The sequence below is a fragment of the Balaenoptera ricei genome, chromosome 14 (genome assembly GCF_028023285.1).
Source record: "Balaenoptera ricei isolate mBalRic1 chromosome 14, mBalRic1.hap2, whole genome shotgun sequence".
Classification (NCBI taxonomy): domain Eukaryota; kingdom Metazoa; phylum Chordata; class Mammalia; order Artiodactyla; family Balaenopteridae; genus Balaenoptera; species Balaenoptera ricei.
Genome location: NC_082652.1, coordinates 93,307,396 through 93,318,964, shown reverse-complemented (window position 1 = coordinate 93,318,964; position 11,569 = coordinate 93,307,396).

Genomic DNA, 11,569 nt, shown 5'->3' with positions numbered 1-11,569 from the left:
GACCCCGCCGTCACTTTTGCCACCCCCCTCCCAACCAATCCCTGAAGGTCGGTTTTGTTTTGCTGTTTGGTGGCAGGCGTATTCACTTAGGTAATTTTGTTTTGGAAAAGAAAAAAATGACATCTGAAAGATGTTCGAAATCTAGAGTTACCCCCTCCCCTCACACACACACACACCACGGTAGCGCTTTTATAGTTAAGCTGTGGGGAGAAAGGTCTGTATCGCCAGTGCGCTGTCAACTTTGGCAAATGCTGCAAGCATTTTGGGGACGCTCTCGCATCCGGCGCAGAGGCGCTCGGCAGTGAAAAGTTTGCAGCCAGGGTTTTGGGGCGAGCAGGCCAGGAACTCTCCTGGCAAAAGAGTGGCAAAGAGAAGAGGAGGGAAGAGGAAGGGACGTGTGTTGGTGGGGGAGGGCGGTGGTAGAGAGTGGAAGTTTCTTGCAGAATTTACAGGACGGACAAGAGTTTGGGGAAGTTGCAGCGCCGCAGCGGAGAGGTAGATGTCTGCTTCCCGGCAGAGAAAGAACACGAAACGATCGTCGGTGGGTCGGGTTAAAGGTGCACTGCCTGTTGTGACCTGCTTAATTCTCTCTTTTTTCCCTCTTTTTACAAAAATCGACGCTTTGGGGAAAAGAAGCAAACGTAGGTTCCCGCGGCGTCCGAAGCCCCTCAGAGGAAGCCCGAGCCCGGCTCCCCGGCCGCCTCCTGGCCCGGTGTCACCGACTCCTCCTCTTTGGGCCGCTTTGCACGCACCGGCCCCACCTTTTTTGTTCCTATAGCCATTCGTCCGCCCGTCCCAGCCCCCCACTCTCTCTCCGACACACTGGCACGATTTCCTTAGGGCTTTCCCGGACTCCTGAACGCCACTGCTTCATTCCGTCGACTTGCTCTGCATTTTCTACGGTGTGCGGCCGTGGGGAGGATCTTAAGTCCCTCCAGCGAAGGCGAAAGTGAGACCCCGGCCCTTTATCTGTAAGAAGCGAGCCGTCAGATTGCAGAGGTGTCGTGCCAGCCGCGCTGCGCGTTGTAAGTGCGGAGACACAGCAGGCTGGGCTCGGCGCTGCGGTGGACGCAGTGGCTCCCCCAAAGTGAGCGGCCGCGGAGCAGGACACGGAGCTCGCGGTCCGACCGGCCCGGCGTGGGGTGCGGTCCCCGCCCAGGGCGCGCGCGGTGGGGTCGCCTGGCTGAAGGTGCGGGCTGCACCTCGCCCCCCCCCCCCCCGCGCTCTCCGCGCTGGGATTTCGTTGAGAAGATGGAGCAAAGACTTGGGCGAAAGAGCCAGGGAAGCTGTGAAAGGGGCACCTACACAAATTCCCTGCCACTGCCAGAATGGTGCGGATCAGTAAATTGTGTGGCGCACCTTTTAAAAAATTGATTCGGGTGTTCAAGGTCAATAAAATTAAAAAAAAAAAAAAGTAGAGGCCGAAAATAAAAGGCGAGTTACCTCCTGAGTTACCTGTTCTCCCTTCCTCGCCTCCCTCCACTGAGGTCTGAAACTTTTCTTTAATTGTTTTTATTTAGTGCAGCCAGTTTTAATGAAAGCATAGGCGTCTAAAGTTTGAGTCCCAACAATAGGTTTATTGCCAGGCGACAACGTGTCAAGCAGAATATCTTCACAGATGAGGTACAGGATGTGTCCTCCAGTCACGCCCAGACTGGAGGACCCCCGGAGCTGTGCATCAGAGGCGCAGACACCGAGTTGCACTGGCGACACACAAGTCCCTACCGTCACATGACCACTGTCTATTAAAATATTGTGATACCTAAACACTCTTGCAAAAACAAAAGTTGCTTTTCTTCCCTATAATTAAATCTAATTTGTTAATTGTCTTTCCTCTTGCAGTGTTGTTTTCATCTTAGGAGGCGACACGTTATTATTTTGTCTACTTAATAATATTATTTACAAATTAATACTGTATATTTTACATTAGTGGAACGTATAATTAGGTGTTTGATTAATTTGTATCATTTATTCAGATAAAACAGAAAGCCTATCTGCAAGATTGATTTGACAAGGGAATGTTGGAGAGTTGGTTCTATTTTAATGTCCCAGTTTATTGAAGCTACCTGGCTCTTCATCCACAAAAGACAGTTTTGCATAAGGTGCATTTGGCACTTTATTTACAGTGTGCTTATTTCCCCAGCTACTTTATACAAAAAGAGTATTCAAATGTTAGAGCTTTATTTTCTGTCTCTTTTCATTCTTTTTTTCCCCCTCCCAAATCAAAGTTCTTTTCTTCTTGTCACTGGCCTTCTCTCCCCTGTCTCTGGTTCCTCCCCCACCCCAACTTTTGTTTTAGGTCCTTACCATTAAATCCAGCCTGATTTTGTGTCTTTAATGCTGTGACAAGTGACTGCTAATTGGTTCTCACTTGAGCAAAGATATTACCATACTAATATTATTATTGGTAAGAAGAGGTAATTGATAACACCACCTGCCACTCTGGGGCAATCATGATGATAAATGTTTCCATCAACAGGAAATCTGTGCTTGGTGTACCACAGCCCAACGCAAACAGCATGTCAAGTGCCAATTATAAAGATGTTGCTTTTCTATTACATTTGGGCGGGGTGGGGGGGGTGGGCTAGAAAACGTGTAGCCAAAAATTATATGTATGTTTTTTTCCTCTGAGCGTCTTGCTCACCCATTTGAAAATCACTTTCCCCGTAAAAATAAAATGCTCTCCTTAAATAACCCAACATATAGCTAACTGCCCTGCCCACATTGCACACAACTCCTGCTGTCACCCCCTTTGCTTTCAAAGCTGTTGAGATAAATATGTTTAAATATTTTTATAGATAGGCGCCACGTGTGTAATATATAAATCCATCTAGGTCTGTGTGCTCTGAAGCTGTCTTGTATGTTCTTTACAGGTCGGCTTACAACCTCACATGTAGGCATCACAGGCAAACATTCCATGTCTTTTTATGTCACACGCAGAGGAACATCAGCACGGAGCCATTTGTCTTCACACTTAGGGACACAAGCCATGTGAAAGTACTTCTCCTGTGACCACCGAGCCGCGTATCTGGGCTGTTTGTGGGCCCGGCTGGGGCACTCCAGCATGTATGATTCCATAAATAATGGCCAGCTAAAACTTTGACTCCCTTGCCCATAGGGAGGCTCAAACGATTATTATTAGCTTGCATTATTAGATGCAGGCCTCAAAAGGCGAAATCAGCTATTGATAATTGCAAGAAGTATACAGCAGCTACTGTATCGATCGGCTTGTCCCTATTCCCCTGGTATGGGAGAGATAAGAAGACTCACTCTTTAGTGCAATATAATTTCTTTTGACCTATCTGCTTGCTACAGACTTATGATGAATAGCCGGACTGGTTAAAGTCCTTTATCACGAAAGTTACCCCTTGATATAATATTGATTCTTTATAACTAGCTCCAAACACAAAAATCAAACTGTCCACTTGACCATCATCATCATCAATATCATCACAAAGCCTCCGGAATAAAGATCAGCACCAGCCTGAAAACGCTTTCTATAATCTTCCCAGCTAATCTTTATTTGCTGATGATGAAAAGAAGAAGGGGGGAGGGCGGTGGGCCAGAGGGAGAGTGAGCGGAATGTCATTTGGACGAACACTATATTTATATGTGTACATACATTAGGCCGAGACCAGGCGGCCTCTGCTCGTGAGGACGCGCGCGGGCAGCGTGACCACCCTCCGCAGGCCTCGGCCTGCCCACCCACCCTGGGGGAATCGGGGAGCCGGGAGGCCCAGGGGATTGGGGGTGGAGGGAGACAAAAAGGGCTCCGTGCGAGCTGCCTGACGGGCGGCACAGGATGAGACCCTCCGCCTCCTGCTCGCTCGAGATCAATGTCGCGCGTCCTTGGCTCTCGGGCCCGCTGCGCTCCCGGGAGCGCGGGCGGCGAGGGGCGCACGCCAGGTGGGCTCGCCGGCTTGGAGGGGCCGCGCCGCCCCGAAGAGCACATCAAAAGCCGTCCTTCCGGGCAATTCGTGTGCATTTCCCCAATTAACAGCATTTCCTGCCCCCGCCCCAGCCCGCCCCGCCCCCCGCGCCAGCCGGCTGCCCGGACGCGGGGGCGAGCGGCTCGCGAGCGTGCCCGGCGGTGTGCGAGTGCGCGCGTGTCTGCGCGTGGGCGCCCGAGGGGGTCCCCGGGCCAGGGGGCGCCCTTGCACGCCTAGGCCCGGTCTAGGCCGAGTTTCGGGCGCGTGTTGGGAGAAGAGGGCCGTGGGGTGCGGCGGGGGACACAGGGAGGACGCGGGCGGAAGCCTCCTGGCACCTTCTCGGGCCCGGCGGCCGCGCCTACAGGCACTCAGTCTCCAGGGCGGCCGTCTTCGGGGCCTCCGCTGCAGTGGGCTCCGAGGGACCCCTGCCCTCGACCCCTCCGCAAATCCTTCCCACCCGCGTTTCGACAACCCTCAGACGTCGCGGACCGAGTCGGGGCAGGGATGTGACAAGCGAGGCCAGCCCACCGCATCCTCCCCGGCTCCTAATCCCCGCGGCGGCGGGGCCGGGGCACCGAGGGTCCCCCGTCGTCCGGACGCCACTCAGTTTGGAGGACGCGGCCCGCTGTCCCCGTCCGCCGTCGGGCCCACCCGAGGGGCGTCCGGGGCTCCGCGTGGGGTCTCTGCGGTCGCCTGGCACGCCGGGCTGGGGGCTCGCAGGCGAAGCTGGAGTGCTTGGGCGTCAGGCGCCACCCCACCCCGGCCCCCGCCCTGGGCCCGGGTGAGACCCCGCGCATTCGGCGCGGGCCGGTGGGGGAGGGGCGCGGGTTCCCGCGCGCGAACACGCGTGAGGCGCCCGCGTCGCCCTCGCTGGAAAGCACAGCCGCTCTCCATAACGTGTTCAAAGACGTTTTAGGAAGGCGGGCACAACTTTGATGTGACCGTTCCCATCGGTCTTAGCTTCCTCATTATCACAAGTGTCATTTGCTTTGGCTCCAATCTCTGCAAAAGCGCAGAGCTGAAATTCTGCAGAAGCCGGCCTTGCGGAGGGCTCCTCGAGGTCCCCGAAGCGCTGTGCTGGCGACAAAGACCACTCAGCGCCAGTGCGGGTCCGCTCCCGTTCCGGGGTGGACATCTGCGCTGTGATCGGACGCACCGGGCCTTTCACGGAACGGACCCATTCAGGCTGTCCCGGAAGGTCAGGCATGGGGGAGAGGAACAATTAGGGTCAGTCCACATTCTCCTGAAAACCATCAACAGCAAGAGAAAACCGACCTGGTAGCAGAATGAACAGTCTCCCACTCAAACCGTGCAGTAGGATTGATGAGCTAAATAAATGAGCAGGTTGGTCCAGACACGTGGGCCCCCTCCTCACTAATGACTGTGCTTGGCCTGTGTGGATGGAGCCAAGGAACAGGGTGTTTCTCTCGGCCTTTCTGACCCGTGTTGGGAAAGGACCGACCTCCTGCTCTTACACGTGCCCGGGGAGCCCTCAGACCTGCACACCTCTGCTTCTCCCTCTGCACTGCTGGCCACTGCTGGCAAGTTTTGCTTAATAATGTGTTCTGCGTCTTGAGCCGTATATGTCTGATTCATCCAGACTTTTCTGTTTGAAATCAGACATGGGGGGAGTGATGCAGAGTCTCCTCCGTTAAAGGATGTGCTCCCTGCCCCTCCGTGGAGGGAGACACTGTACCCCAAAGACACTGATTTTCTTGGAATCAGAAAATTAAGGAAAAAGGAATCTTTCATAAAAATTTTAATCAGTGAGCGGAAAGTGGATTTTCCAAAAGTCTGGAGATGTTTGCATGCTGTGCGTGTGTGCTCTTTAAGAAAACCTACTGAATTAGAAGTCATAAAATAGAAAGGTGAAGGGGCCATTACTCACTAAACCAAGGGTTCTTCACTTTTCTGGGTGTATAACTGCAGACTTCTCTAAAGTAGCCAGTGGGGCAGTACGTGACGAAGTAGCCAGCATGCACGGTGACACACCAATTTCATAAAACTAGGCTCACCTATATCCCTGGCAGAAATGGAGTGGCTCTTCGGGACCGAGGACGTTTTCCTTTGAATCCTCCGGGGAGACGCTGCAGCCTGCAGTCTGTCCACTGCAGACATCCCACGAGGACTGGGCAGCTCTGCTCCCCACGCCCTCGGCCCCGGGCAGGCGGCAGGCCTGTCTGGGACAGTGATGACCTTGGGCCTGGTCAGAGCTGTTGAGGTAAAGGCATCCTCAGAGGTTGAAAGAGAAAATGACCGGCTGGAAGAGGGGGTCTAGGCATGCGAGGAAAGCAAACAACAATAAAGGCATTCATGACAGTTATGCCAAAGAGGGAACGCTTGTTTACATGTTGGAGCCACTATGACCACAAAAGGAGAGTGGGAGAGAAACCCCAGAAACCAGGATGGGAGGGGCTGGGGCCCCGCCAGAGGAGGGTGGGGTAGGAGGGAGGCCGAGAGACCAGCGTGGATGAGGAAGAAGAGAGAGGGGGAGGCGGTGATAGAGCAGTGGGCCCCGGGCCCCAGAGCCGTGGCCTCGCCCAGAGAGCCTGAAGGGAAGGCACACATCAGCACCCTGTGCCCTGTAACATGATGGGAGGACCACCCTTGTCTCCACCACCGACGCGTCCACACCACAGAGATGCTCTAGTGAGACCTGGTCTATGTCACCTGAGCTCAGCACCCACACCCCCGGCCCCAGCTTCTGTCTTTAGCCGAGTCCCGTCCTCTGTTAGAAAGAAGGTCCACAGAATTTGTGAAAGTGGCTCTGAAAGTGTTTGGTAAACAGAATGACTATGGGGACCGTTTATTTGTTTTGGTGAATTTGAGAAAAAGAAATCGTCCTTGCTCTCATGTCCAGGGCACAGCTCTCATCTCGTTTTCTCCAGTTGTCTCTCTTCTATGAACCCTGAAGATTACAGTCCTTCCCATGCAATTTAACTCTGGTCAGACTTCTTCTTTTTTCTTTTTTGATGTGGACCATTTTTAAGGTCTTTATTGAATTTGTTACAATATTGCTTCTGTTTTATGTTTTGGTTTTTTGGCCGCAAGGCATGTGGGATCTTAGCTCCCCAACCAGGGATCAAACCCACACCCCCTGAAGTAGAAGGCTAAGTCTTACCCATTGGACCTCCAGGGAAGTCCCCCAGACTTCATTTTAAATTATTCTCAAATTCATTTCACAGCCAGCTTTTGTGTACCCAGACCAGAAGGCTCATGCTCTGTCTTCTCTAGGAGACCTCAGGGCCCTGAGTGCTCCGTTGAGCCCCCATGGGGGAGGGTTGCTTGGTGCCAGGGCAGCTGGGAGTGATCGAAGGGGAACAGACACACACACACGCCTTTGGTGAAGTTCTTTATCCTGTCTCCTGTAGGGTTTCCCGGGCTAACTCAAGGGTGGTTTGCAGTCTGTCCTCTGTTCCCTCTAAACCTCTCCGTTCCTGGGGCACTTGTACTCACCACCTGTGCGGCCAGGCATCCTATAGGAGCTCTCACCTTTATTCTTGAATTTCCTCAATTTCTCCAACTGCTCTGCTTATTAACCCATTTTACAGATGCGCTGATGTAATAGATTCAGGGTGTTAATGACATGCCCAAGGTCACTTGTTAATTAGTAAAGGAGGCTGTGGTCACTTTGTCTGTAATTGCAGACAGTCCTTAGAGAGCACTGACCATCCTAATTATGGTGCAGGGTTTCTGCTACTGCTAACGCATCCTCTCACTGGGCTGACATTCAGAATTTCCCGCATGGCACCAGAGTTTTCTTTTGCCTCCCTTGCAATAATGTCAGCCTTCCTAAGTGCTCTGTCTCCCGCCTCAGGAACTCGGAGAGTATTGCCCTCATCCTTCTGGTCACGGCTGCTGTTTGGCTAGGTTTCTGGGGCAAAGTATGTCTTCTTCTGCAGAAGAATTTGCTCAAATGACCTGAGTTCCTGCCGTCCTGCCTTGACCCTCTGCCACATAAGCCAGTTTTACTGTTGGCTCCCACTCACCTTCCCCTCTTTGAACATCTAATGCCCCTGAGATCACCTCTGCTTGCTTTTTCTTGACTGATTTTTGGATCCAATTAGACTTTTTTGATTGAGGAAGCATTCCACTTTATGGTTCCTCTTTTCTTCACGTAGTTTTTGCAATCATGGACGCAGTGAGTAACAAAAGAATATTATATTTTTTCATGAGTTGTCCCAGACCGTTGTTAAGGAAGACCTTAAGGATACCCTGCTCACCCCACGACACCCGCGCATCACTACCGTCTCACCTGGCCGGGTCCTGCTGGCTTCCTTCCCATCTGCTCAGATGCCGCAGTGGGCGGTGGGTGGCTGGCCGGCTCTCGGTCCCCACATGGCCCGTCTGCGCTGGGTACATGTCTCCGCAGATAAGCTCGCTTACTCCTCGCCCGCCACGTTCTGTGCCGGAGGCCTCACATCGTCCCTTTTGACCCTCACACCCTACAGGTGCTCATCGCCGTCCTCATGTCGTGGATGAGGGCCCTGAAGCCACAGGTGGTGGTGTGACTGTCCAGGCCACACGGCTACAGCTCTGGGGCCTCTTCCGGCCACACTCAGGCCTCTCCAGACACGGGGCTCCTTTTCTTGTCCCGGACCCTTTCTGGGGTTGTGTTTTGAGAAAAGCGGCTCCACTTAAACAAATAAGAACTTTCCCCTGGTCATTAGAACCTTTTATTTCTTTGCACTAAATCAGAGAAGATGAACGTCTCAAAGAAAGGGGTGGTGCAGGAGGCAGGAGTGTGGAGGTGGTGATGTGGGGGACCCTTGGAAGCCAGCTCAAAGCTCGGGGCCGGGCCCGGGGTCAGGCGCTAAGTACCAGTGGGAGGACCCAGACGCGGTCAGCGCTCAGCTGCCAGGCCCATCAGAGGCCCCCCGACTGCCTGGGAGGTGGGGGTGGGCCGGGCCGGGCACATGCCACAGGGTCCGAAGTTTCCTCATGATCGATGCCTGCTTTGAAGTTATTTTCCTCCCTCTGTTTACAAAGATCTTAATATGCTGCAGGGAGTTTGTGTAAAATGGAAATGCCATCCAGGGCGTCAGGAACTTTCCGGTGGGCGCAGCAGGAAGTGGCGTCGTGCTCCTGGGAAGTGACCACACCTCGCGGTGCTGGGGTGAGTGGACCACTCGTGCCCTGGTTTCCTGTAACGTCTCTCGACGACCCTTTCATTCAGAGTTAGACAGGGTGGCAGCACTCATGTCGACCTTTGTTTTTGAACATAGAGTGGCTTTCTTTGGATGATGTGGGTAAATATCAGTCTTTTGATGGTCAACAGGTACTTAAATATCCCAAGGTTGTGGTATTTGCCGTTATAACAACGTCTTTGTCACAATCAGGGAAGTGTCTGTTTATAGAGAGGATTAAATTGTGAGAAAAGATAATGAGCTGCCGTGCAGACACAGGGTACAGCTCTGCCCCATGGCGCTTCCTTTGCAAGTGGTTCACGGTCTGTGTGTTTGGAACTAGTGGGATTTTATGTCATGCACTCTGCTTATGGAGTTTTACGAAGTGGTATCTTCTACTCTTATGAATATAATGTATGTATCAATATGTATATTTAAAACATCATGATGCACACATACAGATATTTTAAAATATTCCTATATAGTCACATGATTATTAAGGATGATTTTTGTTCTGCTGTGTCACAGAGTTTTGAAGCTATTGAAAACTATAATGCTTCAGGAAAATGGGCACCATTTGAAAAATTAGTTTCAAGGAAGTGGCTTAAAATGATCACAGAAAACTTAGAACAGCAAAACTTTTGTTAAAGGGGATTCTCTTGGTCACAAAGACTAGATCACACTTGTGTCTGAAACTCATTTTAATGTTGAGGTAAATGGGGTTCAATCCAGCATTTCCTGGTTCGAAGGACACAAGGTACAACTCACAGGAGAGATTATTAAGGGGGTCATTGTATTTCAGAAGGCAGCTGTTTGATGGAGAGATGGGGCTTCAGTGACAGATGACAAGTTTATTGCCTAGTGAGCAGAGAGGTGTGTATGAGTGTGAGGGTGAGTGTGTGTGAGTGTGTGATTGTGATTGAGTGTGCATGCGTGTGAGTGTGCATGTGAGCGTGTGTGTGACTGTGTGTGTGTGTGAGTGGGTGTTAAATCTGTCTGGTCTATTGTGTCATTTAAAGCTTATGTTTCCTTATTAATTTTCTGTCTGGATGAGCTGTCCATTGGTGTAAGTGAGGTGTTAAAGTCCCCCACTATTATTGTGTTACTGTCGATTTCCTCTTTTATAGCTGTTAGCAGTTGCCTTATGTATTGAGGTGCTCCTATGTTGGGTGCATAAATATTTACAATTGTTATATCTTCTTCTTGGATTGATCCCTTGATCATTATGTAGTATCCTTCCTTGTCTCTTGTAACATTCTTTATTTTAAAGTCTATTTTATCTGATATGAGTAGTGCTACTCCAGCTTTCTTTTGATTTCCATTTGCATGGAATATCTTTTTCCATCTCCTCACTTTCAGTCTGTATGTGTCCCTAGGTCTGAAGTGGGTCTCTTGTAGACAGCATATATATGGATCTTGTTTTTGTATCCATTCAGCAAGCCTGTGTCTTTTGGTTGGAGCATTTAATTCATTCACGTTTAAGGTAATTATTGATATGTATGTTCCTATGACCATTTTCTTAATTGTTTTGGGTTTGTTTTTGTAGGTCCTTTTCTTCTCTTGTGTTTCCCACTTAGAGAAGTTCCTTTAGCATTTGTTGTAGAGCTGATTTTGTGGTGCTGAATTCTCTTAGCTTTTGTTTGTCTGTAAAGCTTTTGATTTCTCTGTTGGATCTGAATGAGATCCTTGATGGGTAGAGTAATCTTGTTTGTAGGTTCTTCCCTTTCATCACTTTAAATATATCATGCCACTCCCTTCTGGCTTGTACAGTTTCTGCTGAGAAATCAGCTGTTAACCTTATGGGATTTCCCTTGTATGTTATTTGTCATTTTTCCCTTGTTGCTTTTAATAATTTTTCTTTGTCTTTAATTTTTGTCAATTTGATCTATGTGTCTTGGCGTGTTTCTCCTTGGGTTTATCCTGCCTGGGACTCTCTGTGCTTCCTGGAATTGGGTGGCTATTTCCTTTCCCATGTTAGGGACGTTTTCCCACGTTAGGGAAGTTTTCAACTATAATCTCTTCAAATATTTTCTCGGGTCCTTTCTCTCTCTCTTCTCCTTCTGGGACCCCTATAATGCGAATGTTGTTGCGTTTAATGTTGTCCCAGAGGTCTCTTAGGCTGTCTTCATTTCTTTTCATTCTTTTTTCTTTATTCTGTTCTGTGACAGTGAATTCTACCATTCTGTCTTCCAGGTCACTTATCCATTCTTCTGCCTCAGTTATTCTGCTATTGATTCCTTCTAGTGTATTTTTCATTTCAGTTATTGTATTGTTCATCTCTGTTTGTTTGTTCTTTAATTCTTCTAGGTATTTGTTCTTTAATTCTTCTAGGTTTTTGTTAAACATTTCTTGCATCTTCTCGATATTTGCCTCCATTCTTTTTCTGAGGTCCTGGATCGTCTTCACTATCATTATTCTGAATTCTTTTTCTGGAAGGTTGCCTATCTCCACTTCATTTAGTTGTTTTTCTGGGGTTTTATCTTGTTCCTCTATCTGGTACATGGTCCTCTGCCT